The following is a 27,952-nucleotide window of genomic DNA, read 5'->3' as shown; positions in this document are numbered from 1 at the left end:
GTGCACGTGGTGTGCTGGCCAGTAGAGAAGACAGTTAGCGATTCTACGGTACATTGCTATGGTGATGGAATTGACTGCAGGGGGGGATTGGGTGAAACGTAGTAAAGGGCGTCTAGTAAACACGTGACACATGTAATTGTAGATTAATGGTAAATCAACAAATCAATAATAAGCTCATCAATAAATCCATTTCAGAAGCCGAGTTTAAAAAGGCATTTACATCCACGGGTTTATCAGCACTATTCATCGTAGCCCAGGTAACTGTCCATCAGTTTAATGTGTCCATCAATTAATGTGTAAACATGTTGTGGTACATTTCGACAGTTGCATATTAATCAGTCATAAGAAGAAAAGGGAGTCCTATCATTTGCTACAAGTCGGAAGGAACTGGATTGCATTATACTCATGAAATAAGAGGTGAACAAAGACAAGTGTCAATTGATTTGAACCATCTGTAGAGATGTAGAACCAAGAAAACCTGAAGGAGCAAAACATCAGCATATTCACAGAACTGAATATTGGATTAAGAGATTCCATAGGGAAAGGTTATGTTTTGGATAGAAGGAAATGGAGGCGGCGGGCGGAGTAAACAAAGAGTGCTATATGATTTCCAAGAAAAGCGTGGGTGGGCATTCCGGGGATTGCTGTACAAAACAGGGAACAGAGGTAGGGATTCTACAGTATCTTACTGTGCTCACGGTGTGTGACTGTAATTGCGAATCCTGGGGTTCTTTGCGATGGGCGGGTTCTAGCACACATAATTTTATTAATGTAATTGTACATTAATGAGATATTATTAAATGAACAAATGCAATAAAATGAATACAGAGTAACAGAATACAGCAGCACAGTTTAAACAAGACATGTGCTCACCTATGTTTATAACCACAGCATTAATAGCAGCAAAGTTCAGTAACCACCAGAAGATGAGGAGAGGGATATTATTCAGCCGTATGAGGAAAACAAGTCCTACGATTTACAACAACATGGATGTAGATAGCAGAGAATTATGATCAGGGAAATAAGAGATGGAGTGTCAGAAACATGGTAAATGATTTCACTCACTAGCAGAGTAATAAAAAAATGGAAAAAATGTGAAATAACCAAACTGAACAAGCCACGCTGAAGAGAAGAATTTACTAGTGGTTACAAAAGGAAAGAGACTTGGCCGGTTGTGCTATAGTGGAGTGATAAGTAGGACAGGGTGTTAAAAACGGTGCAATTGAATGAGAGTACATAGTGTTGGGTTGGGTTACGTGGAGGACTGTACGTCACAGAGAAGACTAGTGATTCTACGTTATTTTACTGCACTGGAGGATAGTGAATGCAATGGGATATCTGGGATATATTGGTGATGGAAGTTCTAGTAAACAGTGTTACTCATGTAATTGTGTAATTATGAGAAATAAGAAATACTCATAGATGGGTTCAGAGATTTCAGTTGAAGATAGATGATAGATGATAGAGATAGATGATGACTATGATAGATGTGAGATAGCAAGAAGATAGATTGTCAGATGATAGATACCTAGAGGAAAACAAAGATGTATAGATAAGTAGAAAGAATGCAGTAGCCAAATTTTAAAAAAGGTATGTGCATCCCCTAGTTTATTGCAGCACAATTCACAATAGACGATGCATCTCCATCAGAAGATGAATGGATAAAGAAGAAGTGGTATATATAAACAATTAATTGCATTTCACCCATAAGAAGAAAACAAATCCTCCCATTTGCGATAACATGGATAAAAAATGGGGTTTTATTTTCAAAGAGTTAAGACAGGAGGACAAGTATCAAATGATATGACCAATCTGTGCAATTAGAGAAGCAGGAAAGAACTGAAGGAGCAAAATTGTGGCAGACAAACAGAGGCCAAGAATGAACTACAAGTTACCAAACGGAAAACGACTAATGTGGACATGGGAGAATGGAGGGATAACAGTGGGGAGAGAAAGGATGCATTATGATTAGCACATATATTGTTTATGTGGGTGCACGGTGAGGGCTGAACCAAACAGTGAACACAGGCAGTGAATCGACAGTACATTGCTCTGTTGATGGAAGTGTCTGCAGTGGGGCATTGGGAAGAATTTCGAGACAGTTGGAGTCTAGAAAATCTCATGTTATACTTTTACGTATAGATTAATAATAATTAAATAAAGAATAAATTAATTAAAGAATCCAATAAAACCAATGAATCTGCCCAGCTAATAAAGATATATATATCCCTATGTTAATCAGAGTACTATTCAAAGAAACCGAGCTTAATGGACATCAATAGATTAATGGGTATAGAAGATGTGGTACATATACAGAAAGGAATATTACTCAGCCATCACAAGAAAACAAATCCTAGCATTTGCTGCAACATGGATGGCGCTAGAGCATATTATGCTCAGTGAAATAAGTGAGGAAGAGAAAATAAGTATCAAATGATTTAACACATGCATGGAGACGAAGCGCCAAGATAACACTGAAGGAGCAAAACATCAGTAGATTCACAGAATACATGTTTGGAGTAACAGTTACCAAGAGGAAGAGAGTGGCGTTGTTATATATGAAAGCAAGGAGAAGGTAGCCATAACGATTGGCATTATTAATGTGGATTGGGGGAGATGGTATATACAGTATCTTACTAAGCTCATGGAGAGTGACTTCGGGAAGTAACTGGGTTGATCTTGGTTATAGTGTGGGTCTTGTAATATTAATGTTTCTCATGTAACTTTAGATTAATAATTAATGAATCAATAAAGGCATATATGAATAAATATGAAAAACAAATCTATAAATATATAAACAGAATGCAGCAGCCCTTTTTGAAAACGAAATTTGAACACCTATGTTTCTCACTGAAGTATTGACAAAAGCCAAGCTTAACGTCCATCAGTAAATGAGACGTAGAATATTATTTAGCCATATGAAGAAAACAACTCTTACCATTTACAGCAACATGCATGGAACTTGTGGGTATTGTTCTCCGTGAAATAAGCCACGAAGAGAAAGTCATATAGCAATTGATGTCACTCAACTGTGGAGAATTAGAAAAAAAGATAAATAGTTAAGGACCAAAACAGTAGCAGCTTCCATGAACTGAAGAGAGGACTAACGGTTACCAAAGGGAAAGTGACACAGGGGAATGGCTTGGAAGGGATGAAAGAGAGGTAAAGTGGGGCATTACGTGTAGCACACATGTGTGCTCAGGGTGTGGGCAAGAGGAAGGTGGTAGAACAACAAAGAAGAGTAGTGCTTCTACAGTGCATTACGTGGCTCATGGACAGTGACACTTATGCTGTATATGGTGTGGATTTCATAATGTGGGTAGTCTAATTAAAATAATGTTGCTTAGGTAACTGGTATTGATGCCAAAATAAAAAGAAACACGCAGTATCTTGGAACTCATTTCCATTTCCTCTGAAGCTTTCAAGGTGGTCAGCACAAACCTTACCATAATTACACCCCATGTAGGATAGCAGGCTCTGAAGTGGGAAACAAATTATCTGAGCAAACATATTCTGTCTACATGAAAGAAGGCCACTGTGACATCATGGAATCTCCAGACAACAGTGCTGTTCCTGCAAACCCCACTAGCAGACGGTGGGCAGAGCTCAGCCTTGCACAGCTGCACCATCAGAGCAAACATAACTATTTCTGGCCTACATGTATAGGTAAAATGACGTCATTCATCATTGGAGTATAAGAACAAAGAAAAAACTGAAGGAGAAAAACAGCAGTGTCTCAGAGGACAAGAACACATTCACAGTTACCAAAGTAAAGAGACAGAGATGGATGGTTATGAATGGAGGGGAAAGGAGGTGGGGAAGAAAGTGTGCATCTCAGTTAGCATGGATAAGGTGGGAATGGGTGCACGTGGTGTGCTGGCCAGTAGAGAAGACAGTTAGCGATTCTACGGTACATTGCTATGGTGATGGAATTGACTGCAGGGGGGGATTGGGTGAAACGTAGTAAAGGGCGTCTAGTAAACACGTGACACATGTAATTGTAGATTAATGGTAAATCAACAAATCAATAATAAGCTCATCAATAAATCCATTTCAGAAGCCGAGTTTAAAAAGGCATTTACATCCACGGGTTTATCAGCACTATTCATCGTAGCCCAGGTAACTGTCCATCAGTTTAATGTGTCCATCAATTAATGTGTAAACATGTTGTGGTACATTTCGACAGTTGCATATTAATCAGTCATAAGAAGAAAAGGGAGTCCTATCATTTGCTACAAGTCGGAAGGAACTGGATTGCATTATACTCATGAAATAAGAGGTGAACAAAGACAAGTGTCAATTGATTTGAACCATCTGTAGAGATGTAGAACCAAGAAAACCTGAAGGAGCAAAACATCAGCATATTCACAGAACTGAATATTGGATTAAGAGATTCCATAGGGAAAGGTTATGTTTTGGATAGAAGGAAATGGAGGCGGCGGGCGGAGTAAACAAAGAGTGCTATATGATTTCCAAGAAAAGCGTGGGTGGGCATTCCGGGGATTGCTGTACAAAACAGGGAACAGAGGTAGGGATTCTACAGTATCTTACTGTGCTCACGGTGTGTGACTGTAATTGCGAATCCTGGGGTTCTTTGCGATGGGCGGGTTCTAGCACACATAATTTTATTAATGTAATTGTACATTAATGAGATATTATTAAATGAACAAATGCAATAAAATGAATACAGAGTAACAGAATACAGCAGCACAGTTTAAACAAGACATGTGCTCACCTATGTTTATAACCACAGCATTAATAGCAGCAAAGTTCAGTAACCACCAGAAGATGAGGAGAGGGATATTATTCAGCCGTATGAGGAAAACAAGTCCTACGATTTACAACAACATGGATGTAGATAGCAGAGAATTATGATCAGGGAAATAAGAGATGGAGTGTCAGAAACATGGTAAATGATTTCACTCACTAGCAGAGTAATAAAAAAATGGAAAAAATGTGAAATAACCAAACTGAACAAGCCACGCTGAAGAGAAGAATTTACTAGTGGTTACAAAAGGAAAGAGACTTGGCCGGTTGTGCTATAGTGGAGTGATAAGTAGGACAGGGTGTTAAAAACGGTGCAATTGAATGAGAGTACATAGTGTTGGGTTGGGTTACGTGGAGGACTGTACGTCACAGAGAAGACTAGTGATTCTACGTTATTTTACTGCACTGGAGGATAGTGAATGCAATGGGATATCTGGGATATATTGGTGATGGAAGTTCTAGTAAACAGTGTTACTCATGTAATTGTGTAATTATGAGAAATAAGAAATACTCATAGATGGGTTCAGAGATTTCAGTTGAAGATAGATGATAGATGATAGAGATAGATGATGACTATGATAGATGTGAGATAGCAAGAAGATAGATTGTCAGATGATAGATACCTAGAGGAAAACAAAGATGTATAGATAAGTAGAAAGAATGCAGTAGCCAAATTTTAAAAAAGGTATGTGCATCCCCTAGTTTATTGCAGCACAATTCACAATAGACGATGCATCTCCATCAGAAGATGAATGGATAAAGAAGAAGTGGTATATATAAACAATTAATTGCATTTCACCCATAAGAAGAAAACAAATCCTCCCATTTGCGATAACATGGATAAAAAATGGGGTTTTATTTTCAAAGAGTTAAGACAGGAGGACAAGTATCAAATGATATGACCAATCTGTGCAATTAGAGAAGCAGGAAAGAACTGAAGGAGCAAAATTGTGGCAGACAAACAGAGGCCAAGAATGAACTACAAGTTACCAAACGGAAAACGACTAATGTGGACATGGGAGAATGGAGGGATAACAGTGGGGAGAGAAAGGATGCATTATGATTAGCACATATATTGTTTATGTGGGTGCACGGTGAGGGCTGAACCAAACAGTGAACACAGGCAGTGAATCGACAGTACATTGCTCTGTTGATGGAAGTGTCTGCAGTGGGGCATTGGGAAGAATTTCGAGACAGTTGGAGTCTAGAAAATCTCATGTTATACTTTTACGTATAGATTAATAATAATTAAATAAAGAATAAATTAATTAAAGAATCCAATAAAACCAATGAATCTGCCCAGCTAATAAAGATATATATATCCCTATGTTAATCAGAGTACTATTCAAAGAAACCGAGCTTAATGGACATCAATAGATTAATGGGTATAGAAGATGTGGTACATATACAGAAAGGAATATTACTCAGCCATCACAAGAAAACAAATCCTAGCATTTGCTGCAACATGGATGGCGCTAGAGCATATTATGCTCAGTGAAATAAGTGAGGAAGAGAAAATAAGTATCAAATGATTTAACACATGCATGGAGACGAAGCGCCAAGATAACACTGAAGGAGCAAAACATCAGTAGATTCACAGAATACATGTTTGGAGTAACAGTTACCAAGAGGAAGAGAGTGGCGTTGTTATATATGAAAGCAAGGAGAAGGTAGCCATAACGATTGGCATTATTAATGTGGATTGGGGGAGATGGTATATACAGTATCTTACTAAGCTCATGGAGAGTGACTTCGGGAAGTAACTGGGTTGATCTTGGTTATAGTGTGGGTCTTGTAATATTAATGTTTCTCATGTAACTTTAGATTAATAATTAATGAATCAATAAAGGCATATATGAATAAATATGAAAAACAAATCTATAAATATATAAACAGAATGCAGCAGCCCTTTTTGAAAACGAAATTTGAACACCTATGTTTCTCACTGAAGTATTGACAAAAGCCAAGCTTAACGTCCATCAGTAAATGAGACGTAGAATATTATTTAGCCATATGAAGAAAACAACTCTTACCATTTACAGCAACATGCATGGAACTTGTGGGTATTGTTCTCCGTGAAATAAGCCACGAAGAGAAAGTCATATAGCAATTGATGTCACTCAACTGTGGAGAATTAGAAAAAAAGATAAATAGTTAAGGACCAAAACAGTAGCAGCTTCCATGAACTGAAGAGAGGACTAACGGTTACCAAAGGGAAAGTGACACAGGGGAATGGCTTGGAAGGGATGAAAGAGAGGTAAAGTGGGGCATTACGTGTAGCACACATGTGTGCTCAGGGTGTGGGCAAGAGGAAGGTGGTAGAACAACAAAGAAGAGTAGTGCTTCTACAGTGCATTACGTGGCTCATGGACAGTGACACTTATGCTGTATATGGTGTGGATTTCATAATGTGGGTAGTCTAATTAAAATAATGTTGCTTAGGTAACTGGTATTGATGCCAAAATAAAAAGAAACACGCAGTATCTTGGAACTCATTTCCATTTCCTCTGATGCTTTCAAGGTGGTCAGCACAAACCTTACCATAATTACACCCCATGTAGGATAGCAGGCTCTGAAGTGGGAAACAAATTATCTGAGCAAACATATTCTGTCTACATGAAAGAAGGCCACTGTGACATCATGGAATCTCCAGACAACAGTGCTGTTCCTGCAAACCCCACTAGCAGACGGTGGGCAGAGCTCAGCCTTGCACAGCTGCACCATCAGAGCAAACATAACTATTTCTGGCCTACATGTATAGGTAAAATGACGTCATTCATCATTGGAGTATAAGAACAAAGAAAAAACTGAAGGAGAAAAACAGCAGTGTCTCAGAGGACAAGAACACATTCACAGTTACCAAAGTAAAGAGACAGAGATGGATGGTTATGAATGGAGGGGAAAGGAGGTGGGGAAGAAAGTGTGCATCTCAGTTAGCATGGATAAGGTGGGAATGGGTGCACGTGGTGTGCTGGCCAGTAGAGAAGACAGTTAGCGATTCTACGGTACATTGCTATGGTGATGGAATTGACTGCAGGGGGGGATTGGGTGAAACGTAGTAAAGGGCGTCTAGTAAACACGTGACACATGTAATTGTAGATTAATGGTAAATCAACAAATCAATAATAAGCTCATCAATAAATCCATTTCAGAAGCCGAGTTTAAAAAGGCATTTACATCCACGGGTTTATCAGCACTATTCATCGTAGCCCAGGTAACTGTCCATCAGTTTAATGTGTCCATCAATTAATGTGTAAACATGTTGTGGTACATTTCGACAGTTGCATATTAATCAGTCATAAGAAGAAAAGGGAGTCCTATCATTTGCTACAAGTCGGAAGGAACTGGATTGCATTATACTCATGAAATAAGAGGTGAACAAAGACAAGTGTCAATTGATTTGAACCATCTGTAGAGATGTAGAACCAAGAAAACCTGAAGGAGCAAAACATCAGCATATTCACAGAACTGAATATTGGATTAAGAGATTCCATAGGGAAAGGTTATGTTTTGGATAGAAGGAAATGGAGGCGGCGGGCGGAGTAAACAAAGAGTGCTATATGATTTCCAAGAAAAGCGTGGGTGGGCATTCCGGGGATTGCTGTACAAAACAGGGAACAGAGGTAGGGATTCTACAGTATCTTACTGTGCTCACGGTGTGTGACTGTAATTGCGAATCCTGGGGTTCTTTGCGATGGGCGGGTTCTAGCACACATAATTTTATTAATGTAATTGTACATTAATGAGATATTATTAAATGAACAAATGCAATAAAATGAATACAGAGTAACAGAATACAGCAGCACAGTTTAAACAAGACATGTGCTCACCTATGTTTATAACCACAGCATTAATAGCAGCAAAGTTCAGTAACCACCAGAAGATGAGGAGAGGGATATTATTCAGCCGTATGAGGAAAACAAGTCCTACGATTTACAACAACATGGATGTAGATAGCAGAGAATTATGATCAGGGAAATAAGAGATGGAGTGTCAGAAACATGGTAAATGATTTCACTCACTAGCAGAGTAATAAAAAAATGGAAAAAATGTGAAATAACCAAACTGAACAAGCCACGCTGAAGAGAAGAATTTACTAGTGGTTACAAAAGGAAAGAGACTTGGCCGGTTGTGCTATAGTGGAGTGATAAGTAGGACAGGGTGTTAAAAACGGTGCAATTGAATGAGAGTACATAGTGTTGGGTTGGGTTACGTGGAGGACTGTACGTCACAGAGAAGACTAGTGATTCTACGTTATTTTACTGCACTGGAGGATAGTGAATGCAATGGGATATCTGGGATATATTGGTGATGGAAGTTCTAGTAAACAGTGTTACTCATGTAATTGTGTAATTATGAGAAATAAGAAATACTCATAGATGGGTTCAGAGATTTCAGTTGAAGATAGATGATAGATGATAGAGATAGATGATGACTATGATAGATGTGAGATAGCAAGAAGATAGATTGTCAGATGATAGATACCTAGAGGAAAACAAAGATGTATAGATAAGTAGAAAGAATGCAGTAGCCAAATTTTAAAAAAGGTATGTGCATCCCCTAGTTTATTGCAGCACAATTCACAATAGACGATGCATCTCCATCAGAAGATGAATGGATAAAGAAGAAGTGGTATATATAAACAATTAATTGCATTTCACCCATAAGAAGAAAACAAATCCTCCCATTTGCGATAACATGGATAAAAAATGGGGTTTTATTTTCAAAGAGTTAAGACAGGAGGACAAGTATCAAATGATATGACCAATCTGTGCAATTAGAGAAGCAGGAAAGAACTGAAGGAGCAAAATTGTGGCAGACAAACAGAGGCCAAGAATGAACTACAAGTTACCAAACGGAAAACGACTAATGTGGACATGGGAGAATGGAGGGATAACAGTGGGGAGAGAAAGGATGCATTATGATTAGCACATATATTGTTTATGTGGGTGCACGGTGAGGGCTGAACCAAACAGTGAACACAGGCAGTGAATCGACAGTACATTGCTCTGTTGATGGAAGTGTCTGCAGTGGGGCATTGGGAAGAATTTCGAGACAGTTGGAGTCTAGAAAATCTCATGTTATACTTTTACGTATAGATTAATAATAATTAAATAAAGAATAAATTAATTAAAGAATCCAATAAAACCAATGAATCTGCCCAGCTAATAAAGATATATATATCCCTATGTTAATCAGAGTACTATTCAAAGAAACCGAGCTTAATGGACATCAATAGATTAATGGGTATAGAAGATGTGGTACATATACAGAAAGGAATATTACTCAGCCATCACAAGAAAACAAATCCTAGCATTTGCTGCAACATGGATGGCGCTAGAGCATATTATGCTCAGTGAAATAAGTGAGGAAGAGAAAATAAGTATCAAATGATTTAACACATGCATGGAGACGAAGCGCCAAGATAACACTGAAGGAGCAAAACATCAGTAGATTCACAGAATACATGTTTGGAGTAACAGTTACCAAGAGGAAGAGAGTGGCGTTGTTATATATGAAAGCAAGGAGAAGGTAGCCATAACGATTGGCATTATTAATGTGGATTGGGGGAGATGGTATATACAGTATCTTACTAAGCTCATGGAGAGTGACTTCGGGAAGTAACTGGGTTGATCTTGGTTATAGTGTGGGTCTTGTAATATTAATGTTTCTCATGTAACTTTAGATTAATAATTAATGAATCAATAAAGGCATATATGAATAAATATGAAAAACAAATCTATAAATATATAAACAGAATGCAGCAGCCCTTTTTGAAAACGAAATTTGAACACCTATGTTTCTCACTGAAGTATTGACAAAAGCCAAGCTTAACGTCCATCAGTAAATGAGACGTAGAATATTATTTAGCCATATGAAGAAAACAACTCTTACCATTTACAGCAACATGCATGGAACTTGTGGGTATTGTTCTCCGTGAAATAAGCCACGAAGAGAAAGTCATATAGCAATTGATGTCACTCAACTGTGGAGAATTAGAAAAAAAGATAAATAGTTAAGGACCAAAACAGTAGCAGCTTCCATGAACTGAAGAGAGGACTAACGGTTACCAAAGGGAAAGTGACACAGGGGAATGGCTTGGAAGGGATGAAAGAGAGGTAAAGTGGGGCATTACGTGTAGCACACATGTGTGCTCAGGGTGTGGGCAAGAGGAAGGTGGTAGAACAACAAAGAAGAGTAGTGCTTCTACAGTGCATTACGTGGCTCATGGACAGTGACACTTATGCTGTATATGGTGTGGATTTCATAATGTGGGTAGTCTAATTAAAATAATGTTGCTTAGGTAACTGGTATTGATGCCAAAATAAAAAGAAACACGCAGTATCTTGGAACTCATTTCCATTTCCTCTGATGCTTTCAAGGTGGTCAGCACAAACCTTACCATAATTACACCCCATGTAGGATAGCAGGCTCTGAAGTGGGAAACAAATTATCTGAGCAAACATATTCTGTCTACATGAAAGAAGGCCACTGTGACATCATGGAATCTCCAGACAACAGTGCTGTTCCTGCAAACCCCACTAGCAGACGGTGGGCAGAGCTCAGCCTTGCACAGCTGCACCATCAGAGCAAACATAACTATTTCTGGCCTACATGTATAGGTAAAATGACGTCATTCATCATTGGAGTATAAGAACAAAGAAAAAACTGAAGGAGAAAAACAGCAGTGTCTCAGAGGACAAGAACACATTCACAGTTACCAAAGTAAAGAGACAGAGATGGATGGTTATGAATGGAGGGGAAAGGAGGTGGGGAAGAAAGTGTGCATCTCAGTTAGCATGGATAAGGTGGGAATGGGTGCACGTGGTGTGCTGGCCAGTAGAGAAGACAGTTAGCGATTCTACGGTACATTGCTATGGTGATGGAATTGACTGCAGGGGGGGATTGGGTGAAACGTAGTAAAGGGCGTCTAGTAAACACGTGACACATGTAATTGTAGATTAATGGTAAATCAACAAATCAATAATAAGCTCATCAATAAATCCATTTCAGAAGCCGAGTTTAAAAAGGCATTTACATCCACGGGTTTATCAGCACTATTCATCGTAGCCCAGGTAACTGTCCATCAGTTTAATGTGTCCATCAATTAATGTGTAAACATGTTGTGGTACATTTCGACAGTTGCATATTAATCAGTCATAAGAAGAAAAGGGAGTCCTATCATTTGCTACAAGTCGGAAGGAACTGGATTGCATTATACTCATGAAATAAGAGGTGAACAAAGACAAGTGTCAATTGATTTGAACCATCTGTAGAGATGTAGAACCAAGAAAACCTGAAGGAGCAAAACATCAGCATATTCACAGAACTGAATATTGGATTAAGAGATTCCATAGGGAAAGGTTATGTTTTGGATAGAAGGAAATGGAGGCGGCGGGCGGAGTAAACAAAGAGTGCTATATGATTTCCAAGAAAAGCGTGGGTGGGCATTCCGGGGATTGCTGTACAAAACAGGGAACAGAGGTAGGGATTCTACAGTATCTTACTGTGCTCACGGTGTGTGACTGTAATTGCGAATCCTGGGGTTCTTTGCGATGGGCGGGTTCTAGCACACATAATTTTATTAATGTAATTGTACATTAATGAGATATTATTAAATGAACAAATGCAATAAAATGAATACAGAGTAACAGAATACAGCAGCACAGTTTAAACAAGACATGTGCTCACCTATGTTTATAACCACAGCATTAATAGCAGCAAAGTTCAGTAACCACCAGAAGATGAGGAGAGGGATATTATTCAGCCGTATGAGGAAAACAAGTCCTACGATTTACAACAACATGGATGTAGATAGCAGAGAATTATGATCAGGGAAATAAGAGATGGAGTGTCAGAAACATGGTAAATGATTTCACTCACTAGCAGAGTAATAAAAAAATGGAAAAAATGTGAAATAACCAAACTGAACAAGCCACGCTGAAGAGAAGAATTTACTAGTGGTTACAAAAGGAAAGAGACTTGGCCGGTTGTGCTATAGTGGAGTGATAAGTAGGACAGGGTGTTAAAAACGGTGCAATTGAATGAGAGTACATAGTGTTGGGTTGGGTTACGTGGAGGACTGTACGTCACAGAGAAGACTAGTGATTCTACGTTATTTTACTGCACTGGAGGATAGTGAATGCAATGGGATATCTGGGATATATTGGTGATGGAAGTTCTAGTAAACAGTGTTACTCATGTAATTGTGTAATTATGAGAAATAAGAAATACTCATAGATGGGTTCAGAGATTTCAGTTGAAGATAGATGATAGATGATAGAGATAGATGATGACTATGATAGATGTGAGATAGCAAGAAGATAGATTGTCAGATGATAGATACCTAGAGGAAAACAAAGATGTATAGATAAGTAGAAAGAATGCAGTAGCCAAATTTTAAAAAAGGTATGTGCATCCCCTAGTTTATTGCAGCACAATTCACAATAGACGATGCATCTCCATCAGAAGATGAATGGATAAAGAAGAAGTGGTATATATAAACAATTAATTGCATTTCACCCATAAGAAGAAAACAAATCCTCCCATTTGCGATAACATGGATAAAAAATGGGGTTTTATTTTCAAAGAGTTAAGACAGGAGGACAAGTATCAAATGATATGACCAATCTGTGCAATTAGAGAAGCAGGAAAGAACTGAAGGAGCAAAATTGTGGCAGACAAACAGAGGCCAAGAATGAACTACAAGTTACCAAACGGAAAACGACTAATGTGGACATGGGAGAATGGAGGGATAACAGTGGGGAGAGAAAGGATGCATTATGATTAGCACATATATTGTTTATGTGGGTGCACGGTGAGGGCTGAACCAAACAGTGAACACAGGCAGTGAATCGACAGTACATTGCTCTGTTGATGGAAGTGTCTGCAGTGGGGCATTGGGAAGAATTTCGAGACAGTTGGAGTCTAGAAAATCTCATGTTATACTTTTACGTATAGATTAATAATAATTAAATAAAGAATAAATTAATTAAAGAATCCAATAAAACCAATGAATCTGCCCAGCTAATAAAGATATATATATCCCTATGTTAATCAGAGTACTATTCAAAGAAACCGAGCTTAATGGACATCAATAGATTAATGGGTATAGAAGATGTGGTACATATACAGAAAGGAATATTACTCAGCCATCACAAGAAAACAAATCCTAGCATTTGCTGCAACATGGATGGCGCTAGAGCATATTATGCTCAGTGAAATAAGTGAGGAAGAGAAAATAAGTATCAAATGATTTAACACATGCATGGAGACGAAGCGCCAAGATAACACTGAAGGAGCAAAACATCAGTAGATTCACAGAATACATGTTTGGAGTAACAGTTACCAAGAGGAAGAGAGTGGCGTTGTTATATATGAAAGCAAGGAGAAGGTAGCCATAACGATTGGCATTATTAATGTGGATTGGGGGAGATGGTATATACAGTATCTTACTAAGCTCATGGAGAGTGACTTCGGGAAGTAACTGGGTTGATCTTGGTTATAGTGTGGGTCTTGTAATATTAATGTTTCTCATGTAACTTTAGATTAATAATTAATGAATCAATAAAGGCATATATGAATAAATATGAAAAACAAATCTATAAATATATAAACAGAATGCAGCAGCCCTTTTTGAAAACGAAATTTGAACACCTATGTTTCTCACTGAAGTATTGACAAAAGCCAAGCTTAACGTCCATCAGTAAATGAGACGTAGAATATTATTTAGCCATATGAAGAAAACAACTCTTACCATTTACAGCAACATGCATGGAACTTGTGGGTATTGTTCTCCGTGAAATAAGCCACGAAGAGAAAGTCATATAGCAATTGATGTCACTCAACTGTGGAGAATTAGAAAAAAAGATAAATAGTTAAGGACCAAAACAGTAGCAGCTTCCATGAACTGAAGAGAGGACTAACGGTTACCAAAGGGAAAGTGACACAGGGGAATGGCTTGGAAGGGATGAAAGAGAGGTAAAGTGGGGCATTACGTGTAGCACACATGTGTGCTCAGGGTGTGGGCAAGAGGAAGGTGGTAGAACAACAAAGAAGAGTAGTGCTTCTACAGTGCATTACGTGGCTCATGGACAGTGACACTTATGCTGTATATGGTGTGGATTTCATAATGTGGGTAGTCTAATTAAAATAATGTTGCTTAGGTAACTGGTATTGATGCCAAAATAAAAAGAAACACGCAGTATCTTGGAACTCATTTCCATTTCCTCTGATGCTTTCAAGGTGGTCAGCACAAACCTTACCATAATTACACCCCATGTAGGATAGCAGGCTCTGAAGTGGGAAACAAATTATCTGAGCAAACATATTCTGTCTACATGAAAGAAGGCCACTGTGACATCATGGAATCTCCAGACAACAGTGCTGTTCCTGCAAACCCCACTAGCAGACGGTGGGCAGAGCTCAGCCTTGCACAGCTGCACCATCAGAGCAAACATAACTATTTCTGGCCTACATGTATAGGTAAAATGACGTCATTCATCATTGGAGTATAAGAACAAAGAAAAAACTGAAGGAGAAAAACAGCAGTGTCTCAGAGGACAAGAACACATTCACAGTTACCAAAGTAAAGAGACAGAGATGGATGGTTATGAATGGAGGGGAAAGGAGGTGGGGAAGAAAGTGTGCATCTCAGTTAGCATGGATAAGGTGGGAATGGGTGCACGTGGTGTGCTGGCCAGTAGAGAAGACAGTTAGCGATTCTACGGTACATTGCTATGGTGATGGAATTGACTGCAGGGGGGGATTGGGTGAAACGTAGTAAAGGGCGTCTAGTAAACACGTGACACATGTAATTGTAGATTAATGTTAAATCAACAAATCAATAATAAGCTCATCAATAAATCCATTTCAGAAGCCGAGTTTAAAAAGGCATTTACATCCACGGGTTTATCAGCACTATTCATCGTAGCCCAGGTAACTGTCCATCAGTTTAATGTGTCCATCAATTAATGTGTAAACATGTTGTGGTACATTTCGACAGTTGCATATTAATCAGTCATAAGAAGAAAAGGGAGTCCTATCATTTGCTACAAGTCGGAAGGAACTGGATTGCATTATACTCATGAAATAAGAGGTGAACAAAGACAAGTGTCAATTGATTTGAACCATCTGTAGAGATGTAGAACCAAGAAAACCTGAAGGAGCAAAACATCAGCATATTCACAGAACTGAATATTGGATTAAGAGATTCCATAGGGAAAGGTTATGTTTTGGATAGAAGGAAATGGAGGCGGCGGGCGGAGTAAACAAAGAGTGCTATATGATTTCCAAGAAAAGCGTGGGTGGGCATTCCGGGGATTGCTGTACAAAACAGGGAACAGAGGTAGGGATTCTACAGTATCTTACTGTGCTCACGGTGTGTGACTGTAATTGCGAATCCTGGGGTTCTTTGCGATGGGCGGGTTCTAGCACACATAATTTTATTAATGTAATTGTACATTAATGAGATATTATTAAATGAACAAATGCAATAAAATGAATACAGAGTAACAGAATACAGCAGCACAGTTTAAACAAGACATGTGCTCACCTATGTTTATAACCACAGCATTAATAGCAGCAAAGTTCAGTAACCACCAGAAGATGAGGAGAGGGATATTATTCAGCCGTATGAGGAAAACAAGTCCTACGATTTACAACAACATGGATGTAGATAGCAGAGAATTATGATCAGGGAAATAAGAGATGGAGTGTCAGAAACATGGTAAATGATTTCACTCACTAGCAGAGTAATAAAAAAATGGAAAAAATGTGAAATAACCAAACTGAACAAGCCACGCTGAAGAGAAGAATTTACTAGTGGTTACAAAAGGAAAGAGACTTGGCCGGTTGTGCTATAGTGGAGTGATAAGTAGGACAGGGTGTTAAAAACGGTGCAATTGAATGAGAGTACATAGTGTTGGGTTGGGTTACGTGGAGGACTGTACGTCACAGAGAAGACTAGTGATTCTACGTTATTTTACTGCACTGGAGGATAGTGAATGCAATGGGATATCTGGGATATATTGGTGATGGAAGTTCTAGTAAACAGTGTTACTCATGTAATTGTGTAATTATGAGAAATAAGAAATACTCATAGATGGGTTCAGAGATTTCAGTTGAAGATAGATGATAGATGATAGAGATAGATGATGACTATGATAGATGTGAGATAGCAAGAAGATAGATTGTCAGATGATAGATACCTAGAGGAAAACAAAGATGTATAGATAAGTAGAAAGAATGCAGTAGCCAAATTTTAAAAAAGGTATGTGCATCCCCTAGTTTATTGCAGCACAATTCACAATAGACGATGCATCTCCATCAGAAGATGAATGGATAAAGAAGAAGTGGTATATATAAACAATTAATTGCATTTCACCCATAAGAAGAAAACAAATCCTCCCATTTGCGATAACATGGATAAAAAATGGGGTTTTATTTTCAAAGAGTTAAGACAGGAGGACAAGTATCAAATGATATGACCAATCTGTGCAATTAGAGAAGCAGGAAAGAACTGAAGGAGCAAAATTGTGGCAGACAAACAGAGGCCAAGAATGAACTACAAGTTACCAAACGGAAAACGACTAATGTGGACATGGGAGAATGGAGGGATAACAGTGGGGAGAGAAAGGATGCATTATGATTAGCACATATATTGTTTATGTGGGTGCACGGTGAGGGCTGAACCAAACAGTGAACACAGGCAGTGAATCGACAGTACATTGCTCTGTTGATGGAAGTGTCTGCAGTGGGGCATTGGGAAGAATTTCGAGACAGTTGGAGTCTAGAAAATCTCATGTTATACTTTTACGTATAGATTAATAATAATTAAATAAAGAATAAATTAATTAAAGAATCCAATAAAACCAATGAATCTGCCCAGCTAATAAAGATATATATATCCCTATGTTAATCAGAGTACTATTCAAAGAAACCGAGCTTAATGGACATCAATAGATTAATGGGTATAGAAGATGTGGTACATATACAGAAAGGAATATTACTCAGCCATCACAAGAAAACAAATCCTAGCATTTGCTGCAACATGGATGTCGCTAGAGCATATTATGCTCAGTGAAATAAGTGAGGAAGAGAAAATAAGTATCAAATGATTTAACACATGCATGGAGACGAAGCGCCAAGATAACACTGAAGGAGCAAAACATCAGTAGATTCACAGAATACATGTTTGGAGTAACAGTTACCAAGAGGAAGAGAGTGGCGTTGTTATATATGAAAGCAAGGAGAAGGTAGCCATAACGATTGGCATTATTAATGTGGATTGGGGGAGATGGTATATACAGTATCTTACTAAGCTCATGGAGAGTGACTTCGGGAAGTAACTGGGTTGATCTTGGTTATAGTGTGGGTCTTGTAATATTAATGTTTCTCATGTAACTTTAGATTAATAATTAATGAATCAATAAAGGCATATATGAATAAATATGAAAAACAAATCTATAAATATATAAACAGAATGCAGCAGCCCTTTTTGAAAACGAAATTTGAACACCTATGTTTCTCACTGAAGTATTGACAAAAGCCAAGCTTAACGTCCATCAGTAAATGAGACGTAGAATATTATTTAGCCATATGAAGAAAACAACTCTTACCATTTACAGCAACATGCATGGAACTTGTGGGTATTGTTCTCCGTGAAATAAGCCACGAAGAGAAAGTCATATAGCAATTGATGTCACTCAACTGTGGAGAATTAGAAAAAAAGATAAATAGTTAAGGACCAAAACAGTAGCAGCTTCCATGAACTGAAGAGAGGACTAACGGTTACCAAAGGGAAAGTGACACAGGGGAATGGCTTGGAAGGGATGAAAGAGAGGTAAAGTGGGGCATTACGTGTAGCACACATGTGTGCTCAGGGTGTGGGCAAGAGGAAGGTGGTAGAACAACAAAGAAGAGTAGTGCTTCTACAGTGCATTACGTGGCTCATGGACAGTGACACTTATGCTGTATATGGTGTGGATTTCATAATGTGGGTAGTCTAATTAAAATAATGTTGCTTAGGTAACTGGTATTGATGCCAAAATAAAAAGAAACACGCAGTATCTTGGAACTCATTTCCATTTCCTCTGATGCTTTCAAGGTGGTCAGCACAAACCTTACCATAATTACACCCCATGTAGGATAGCAGGCTCTGAAGTGGGAAACAAATTATCTGAGCAAACATATTCTGTCTACATGAAAGAAGGCCACTGTGACATCATGGAATCTCCAGACAACAGTGCTGTTCCTGCAAACCCCACTAGCAGACGGTGGGCAGAGCTCAGCCTTGCACAGCTGCACCATCAGAGCAAACATAACTATTTCTGGCCTACATGTATAGGTAAAATGACGTCATTCATCATTGGAGTATAAGAACAAAGAAAAAACTGAAGGAGAAAAACAGCAGTGTCTCAGAGGACAAGAACACATTCACAGTTACCAAAGTAAAGAGACAGAGATGGATGGTTATGAATGGAGGGGAAAGGAGGTGGGGAAGAAAGTGTGCATCTCAGTTAGCATGGATAAGGTGGGAATGGGTGCACGTGGTGTGCTGGCCAGTAGAGAAGACAGTTAGCGATTCTACGGTACATTGCTATGGTGATGGAATTGACTGCAGGGGGGGATTGGGTGAAACGTAGTAAAGGGCGTCTAGTAAACACGTGACACATGTAATTGTAGATTAATGGTAAATCAACAAATCAATAATAAGCTCATCAATAAATCCATTTCAGAAGCCGAGTTTAAAAAGGCATTTACATCCACGGGTTTATCAGCACTATTCATCGTAGCCCAGGTAACTGTCCATCAGTTTAATGTGTCCATCAATTAATGTGTAAACATGTTGTGGTACATTTCGACAGTTGCATATTAATCAGTCATAAGAAGAAAAGGGAGTCCTATCATTTGCTACAAGTCGGAAGGAACTGGATTGCATTATACTCATGAAATAAGAGGTGAACAAAGACAAGTGTCAATTGATTTGAACCATCTGTAGAGATGTAGAACCAAGAAAACCTGAAGGAGCAAAACATCAGCATATTCACAGAACTGAATATTGGATTAAGAGATTCCATAGGGAAAGGTTATGTTTTGGATAGAAGGAAATGGAGGCGGCGGGCGGAGTAAACAAAGAGTGCTATATGATTTCCAAGAAAAGCGTGGGTGGGCATTCCGGGGATTGCTGTACAAAACAGGGAACAGAGGTAGGGATTCTACAGTATCTTACTGTGCTCACGGTGTGTGACTGTAATTGCGAATCCTGGGGTTCTTTGCGATGGGCGGGTTCTAGCACACATAATTTTATTAATGTAATTGTACATTAATGAGATATTATTAAATGAACAAATGCAATAAAATGAATACAGAGTAACAGAATACAGCAGCACAGTTTAAACAAGACATGTGCTCACCTATGTTTATAACCACAGCATTAATAGCAGCAAAGTTCAGTAACCACCAGAAGATGAGGAGAGGGATATTATTCAGCCGTATGAGGAAAACAAGTCCTACGATTTACAACAACATGGATGTAGATAGCAGAGAATTATGATGAGGGAAATAAGAGATGGAGTGTCAGAAACATGGTAAATGATTTCACTCACTAGCAGAGTAATAAAAAAATGGAAAAAATGTGAAATAACCAAACTGAACAAGCCACGCTGAAGAGAAGAATTTACTAGTGGTTACAAAAGGAAAGAGACTTGGCCGGTTGTGCTATAGTGGAGTGATAAGTAGGACAGGGTGTTAAAAACGGTGCAATTGAATGAGAGTACATAGTGTTGGGTTGGGTTACGTGGAGGACTGTACGTCACAGAGAAGACTAGTGATTCTACGTTATTTTACTGCACTGGAGGATAGTGAATGCAATGGGATATCTGGGATATATTGGTGATGGAAGTTCTAGTAAACAGTGTTACTCATGTAATTGTGTAATTATGAGAAATAAGAAATACTCATAGATGGGTTCAGAGATTTCAGTTGAAGATAGATGATAGATGATAGAGATAGATGATGACTATGATAGATGTGAGATAGCAAGAAGATAGATTGTCAGATGATAGATACCTAGAGGAAAACAAAGATGTATAGATAAGTAGAAAGAATGCAGTAGCCAAATTTTAAAAAAGGTATGTGCATCCCCTAGTTTATTGCAGCACAATTCACAATAGACGATGCATCTCCATCAGAAGATGAATGGATAAAGAAGAAGTGGTATATATAAACAATTAATTGCATTTCACCCATAAGAAGAAAACAAATCCTCCCATTTGCGATAACATGGATAAAAAATGGGGTTTTATTTTCAAAGAGTTAAGACAGGAGGACAAGTATCAAATGATATGACCAATCTGTGCAATTAGAGAAGCAGGAAAGAACTGAAGGAGCAAAATTGTGGCAGACAAACAGAGGCCAAGAATGAACTACAAGTTACCAAACGGAAAACGACTAATGTGGACATGGGAGAATGGAGGGATAACAGTGGGGAGAGAAAGGATGCATTATGATTAGCACATATATTGTTTATGTGGGTGCACGGTGAGGGCTGAACCAAACAGTGAACACAGGCAGTGAATCGACAGTACATTGCTCTGTTGATGGAAGTGTCTGCAGTGGGGCATTGGGAAGAATTTCGAGACAGTTGGAGTCTAGAAAATCTCATGTTATACTTTTACGTATAGATTAATAATAATTAAATAAAGAATAAATTAATTAAAGAATCCAATAAAACCAATGAATCTGCCCAGCTAATAAAGATATATATATCCCTATGTTAATCAGAGTACTATTCAAAGAAACCGAGCTTAATGGACATCAATAGATTAATGGGTATAGAAGATGTGGTACATATACAGAAAGGAATATTACTCAGCCATCACAAGAAAACAAATCCTAGCATTTGCTGCAACATGGATGGCGCTAGAGCATATTATGCTCAGTGAAATAAGTGAGGAAGAGAAAATAAGTATCAAATGATTTAACACATGCATGGAGACGAAGCGCCAAGATAACACTGAAGGAGCAAAACATCAGTAGATTCACAGAATACATGTTTGGAGTAACAGTTACCAAGAGGAAGAGAGTGGCGTTGTTATATATGAAAGCAAGGAGAAGGTAGCCATAACGATTGGCATTATTAATGTGGATTGGGGGAGATGGTATATACAGTATCTTACTAAGCTCATGGAGAGTGACTTCGGGAAGTAACTGGGTTGATCTTGGTTATAGTGTGGGTCTTGTAATATTAATGTTTCTCATGTAACTTTAGATTAATAATTAATGAATCAATAAAGGCATATATGAATAAATATGAAAAACAAATCTATAAATATATAAACAGAATGCAGCAGCCCTTTTTGAAAACGAAATTTGAACACCTATGTTTCTCACTGAAGTATTGACAAAAGCCAAGCTTAACGTCCATCAGTAAATGAGACGTAGAATATTATTTAGCCATATGAAGAAAACAACTCTTACCATTTACAGCAACATGCATGGAACTTGTGGGTATTGTTCTCCGTGAAATAAGCCACGAAGAGAAAGTCATATAGCAATTGATGTCACTCAACTGTGGAGAATTAGAAAAAAAGATAAATAGTTAAGGACCAAAACAGTAGCAGCTTCCATGAACTGAAGAGAGGACTAACGGTTACCAAAGGGAAAGTGACACAGGGGAATGGCTTGGAAGGGATGAAAGAGAGGTAAAGTGGGGCATTACGTGTAGCACACATGTGTGCTCAGGGTGTGGGCAAGAGGAAGGTGGTAGAACAACAAAGAAGAGTAGTGCTTCTACAGTGCATTACGTGGCTCATGGACAGTGACACTTATGCTGTATATGGTGTGGATTTCATAATGTGGGTAGTCTAATTAAAATAATGTTGCTTAGGTAACTGGTATTGATGCCAAAATAAAAAGAAACACGCAGTATCTTGGAACTCATTTCCATTTCCTCTGATGCTTTCAAGGTGGTCAGCACAAACCTTACCATAATTACACCCCATGTAGGATAGCAGGCTCTGAAGTGGGAAACAAATTATCTGAGCAAACATATTCTGTCTACATGAAAGAAGGCCACTGTGACATCATGGAATCTCCAGACAACAGTGCTGTTCCTGCAAACCCCACTAGCAGACGGTGGGCAGAGCTCAGCCTTGCACAGCTGCACCATCAGAGCAAACATAACTATTTCTGGCCTACATGTATAGGTAAAATGACGTCATTCATCATTGGAGTATAAGAACAAAGAAAAAACTGAAGGAGAAAAACAGCAGTGTCTCAGAGGACAAGAACACATTCACAGTTACCAAAGTAAAGAGACAGAGATGGATGGTTATGAATGGAGGGGAAAGGAGGTGGGGAAGAAAGTGTGCATCTCAGTTAGCATGGATAAGGTGGGAATGGGTGCACGTGGTGTGCTGGCCAGTAGAGAAGACAGTTAGCGATTCTACGGTACATTGCTATGGTGATGGAATTGACTGCAGGGGGGGATTGGGTGAAACGTAGTAAAGGGCGTCTAGTAAACACGTGACACATGTAATTGTAGATTAATGGTAAATCAACAAATCAATAATAAGCTCATCAATAAATCCATTTCAGAAGCCGAGTTTAAAAAGGCATTTACATCCACGGGTTTATCAGCACTATTCATCGTAGCCCAGGTAACTGTCCATCAGTTTAATGTGTCCATCAATTAATGTGTAAACATGTTGTGGTACATTTCGACAGTTGCATATTAATCAGTCATAAGAAGAAAAGGGAGTCCTATCATTTGCTACAAGTCGGAAGGAACTGGATTGCATTATACTCATGAAATAAGAGGTGAACAAAGACAAGTGTCAATTGATTTGAACCATCTGTAGAGATGTAGAACCAAGAAAACCTGAAGGAGCAAAACATCAGCATATTCACAGAACTGAATATTGGATTAAGAGATTCCATAGGGAAAGGTTATGTTTTGGATAGAAGGAAATGGAGGCGGCGGGCGGAGTAAACAAAGAGTGCTATATGATTTCCAAGAAAAGCGTGGGTGGGCATTCCGGGGATTGCTGTACAAAACAGGGAACAGAGGTAGGGATTCTACAGTATCTTACTGTGCTCACGGTGTGTGACTGTAATTGCGAATCCTGGGGTTCTTTGTGATGGGCGGGTTCTAGCACACATAATTTTATTAATGTAATTGTACATTAATGAGATATTATTAAATGAACAAATGCAATAAAATGAATACAGAGTAACAGAATACAGCAGCACAGTTTAAACAAGACATGTGCTCACCTATGTTTATAACCACAGCATTAATAGCAGCAAAGTTCAGTAACCACCAGAAGATGAGGAGAGGGATATTATTCAGCCGTATGAGGAAAACAAGTCCTACGATTTACAACAACATGGATGTAGATATCAGAGAATTATGATCAGGGAAATAAGAGATGGAGTGTCAGAAACATGGTAAATGATTTCACTCACTAGCAGAGTAATAAAAAAATGGAAAAAATGTGAAATAACCAAACTGAACAAGCCACGCTGAAGAGAAGAATTTACTAGTGGTTACAAAAGGAAAGAGACTTGGCCGGTTGTGCTATAGTGGAGTGATAAGTAGGACAGGGTGTTAAAAACGGTGCAATTGAATGAGAGTACATAGTGTTGGGTTGGGTTACGTGGAGGACTGTACGTCACAGAGAAGACTAGTGATTCTACGTTATTTTACTGCACTGGAGGATAGTGAATGCAATGGGATATCTGGGATATATTGGTGATGGAAGTTCTAGTAAACAGTGTTACTCAAGTAATTGTGTAATTATGAGAAATAAGAAATACTCATAGATGGGTTCAGAGATTTCAGTTGAAGATAGATGATAGATGATAGAGATAGATGATGACTATGATAGATGTGAGATAGCAAGAAGATAGATTGTCAGATGATAGATACATAGAGGAAAACAAAGTTGTATAGATAAGTAGATAGAATGCAGTAGCCAAATTTTAATAAAGGTATGTGCACCCCCTAGTTTATTGCAGCACAATTCACAATAGCCGATGCATCTCCATCAGAAGATGAGTGGATAAAGAAGAAGTGGTATATATAAACAATTAATTGCATTTCACCCATAAGAAGAAAACAAATCCTCCCATTTGCGACAACATGGATAAAAAATGGGGTTTTATTTTCAAAGAGTTAAGACAGGAGGACAAGTATCAAATGATATGACCAATCTGTGCAATTAGAGAAGCAGGAAAGAACTGAAGGAGCAAAATTGTGGCAGACAAACAGAGGCCAAGAATGAACTACCAGTTACCAAACGGAAAACGACTAATGTGAACATGGGAGAATGGAGGGATAACAGTGGGGAGAGAAAGGATGCATTATGATTAGCACATATATTGTTTATGTGGGTGCACGGTGAGGGCTGAACCAAACAGTGAACACAGGCAGTGAATCGACAGTACATTGCTCTGATGATGGAAGTGACTGCAGTGGGGCATTGGGAAGAATTTCGAGAGAGTTGGAGTCTAGAAAATCTCATGTTATACTTTTACGTATAGATTAATAATAATTAAATAAAGAATAAATTAATTAAAGAATCCAATAAAACCAATGAATCTGCCCAGCTAATAAAGATATATATATCCCTATGTTAATCAGAGTACTATTCAAAGAAACCGAGCTTAATGGACATCAATAGATTAATGGGTATAGAAGATGTGGTACATATACAGAAAGGAATATTACTCAGCCATCACAAGAAAACAAATCCTAGCATTTGCTGCAACATGGATGGCGCTAGAGCATATTATGCTCAGTGAAATAAGTGAGGAAGAGAAAATAAGTATCAAATGATTTAACACATGCGTGGAGACGAAGCGCCAAGATAAAACTGAAGGAGCAAAACAGCAGCAGATTCACAGAATACATGTTTGGAGTAACAGTTACCAAGAGGAAGAGAGTGGCGTTGTTATATATGAAAGCAAGGAGAAGGTAGCCATAACGATTGGCATTATTAATGTGGATTGGGGGAGATGGTATATACAGTATCTTACTAAGCTCATGGAGAGTGACTTCGGGAAGTAACTGGGTTGATCTTGGTTATAGTGTGGGTCTTGTAATATTAATGTTTCTCATGTAACTTTAGATTAATAATTAATGAACCAATAAAGGCATATATGAATAAATATAAAAAACAAATCTATAATATATATAAACAGAATGCAGCAGCCCTTTTTGAAAACGAAATTTGAACACCTATGTTTCTCACTGAAGTATTGACAAAAGCCAAGCTTAACGTCCATCAGTAAATGAGACGTAGAATATTATTTAGCCATATGAAGAAAACAACTCTTACCATTTACAGCAACATGCATGGAACTTGTGGGTATTGTTCTCAGTGAAATAAGCCACGAAGAGAAAGTCATATAGCAATTGATGTCACTCAACTGTGGAGAATTAGAAAAAAAGAAAAATAGTTAAGGACCAAAACAGTAGCAGCTTCCATGAACTGAAGAGAGGACTAACGGTTACCAAAGGGAAAGTGACACAGGGGAATGGCTTGGAAGGGATGAAAGAGAGGTAAAATGGGACATTACGTGTAGCACACATGTGTGCTCAGGGTGTGGGCAAGAGGAAGGTGGTAGAACAACAAAGAAGAGTAGTGCTTCTACAGTGCATTACGTGGCTCATGGACAGTGACACTTATGCTGTATATGGTGTGGATTTCATAATGTGGGTAGTCTAATTAAAATAATGTTGCTTAGGTAACTGGTATTGATGCCAAAATAAAAAGAAACACGCAGTATCTTGGAACTCATTTCCATTTCCTCTGATGCTTTCAAGGTGGTCAGCACAAACCTTACCATAATTACACCCCATGTAGGATAGCAGGCTCTGAAGTGGGAAACAAATTATCTGAGCAAACATATTCTGTCTACATGAAAGAAGCCCACTGTGACATCATGGAATCTCCAGACAACAGTGCTGTTCCTGCAAACCCCACTAGCAGACGGTGGGCAGAGCTCAGCCTTGCACAGCTGCACCATCATAGCAAACATAACTCTTTCTGGCCTACATGTATAGGTAAAATGACGTCACTCATCATTGCAGTATAAGAACAAAGAAAAAACTGAAGGAGAAAAACAGCAGTGTCTCAGAGGACAAGAACACATTCACAGTTACCAAAGTAAAGAGACAGAGATGGATGGTTATGAATGGAGGGGAAAGGAGGTGGGGAAGAAAGTGTGCATCTCAGTTAGCATGGATAAGGTGGGAATGGGTGCACGTGGTGTGCTAGCCAGCAGAGAAGACAATTAGCGATTCTACGGTACATTGCTATGGTGATGGAATTGACTGCAGGGGTGATTGGGTGAAACGTAGTAAAGGGCGTCTAGTAAACACGTGACACATGTAATTGTAGATTAATGGTAAATCAACAAATCAATAATAAGCTCATCAATAAATCCATTTCAGAAGCCGAGTTTAAAAAGTCATTTACATCCACGGGTTTATCAGCACTATTCATCGTAGCCCAGGTAACTGTCCATCAGTTTAATGTGTCCATCAATTAATGTGTAAACATGTTGTGGTACATTTCGACAGTTGCATATTAATCAGTCATAAGAAGAAAAGGGAATCCTATCATTTGCTACAAGTCGGAAGGAACTGGATTGCATTATACTCATGAAATAAGAGGTGAACAAAGACAAGTGTCAATTGATTTGAACCATCTGTAGAGATGTAGAACCAAGAAAACCTGAAGGAGCAAAACATCAGCATATTCACAGAACTGAATATTGGATTAAGAGATTCCATAGGGAAAGGTTATGTTTTGGATAGAAGCAAATGGAGGCGGCGGGCGGAGTAAACAAAGAGTGCTATATGATTTCCAAGAAAAGTGTGGGTGGGCATTCCGGGGATTGCTGTACAAAACAGGGAACAGAGTTAGGGATTCTACAGTATCTTACTGTGCTCACGGTGTGTGACTGTAATTGCGAATCCTGGGGTTCTTTGTGATGGGCGGGTTCTAGCACACATAATTTTATTAATGTAATTGTACATTAATGAGATATTATTAAATGAACAAATGCAATAAAATGAATACAGAGTAACAGAATATAGCAGCACAGTTTAAACAAGACATGTGCTCACCTATGTTTATAACCACAGCATTAATAGCAGCAAAGTTCAGTAACC

This window comes from Manis pentadactyla, chromosome Y (assembly GCF_030020395.1).
Source record: "Manis pentadactyla isolate mManPen7 chromosome Y, mManPen7.hap1, whole genome shotgun sequence".
NCBI classification, from domain to species: domain Eukaryota; kingdom Metazoa; phylum Chordata; class Mammalia; order Pholidota; family Manidae; genus Manis; species Manis pentadactyla.
This window is presented reverse-complemented; position numbering follows the sequence as displayed.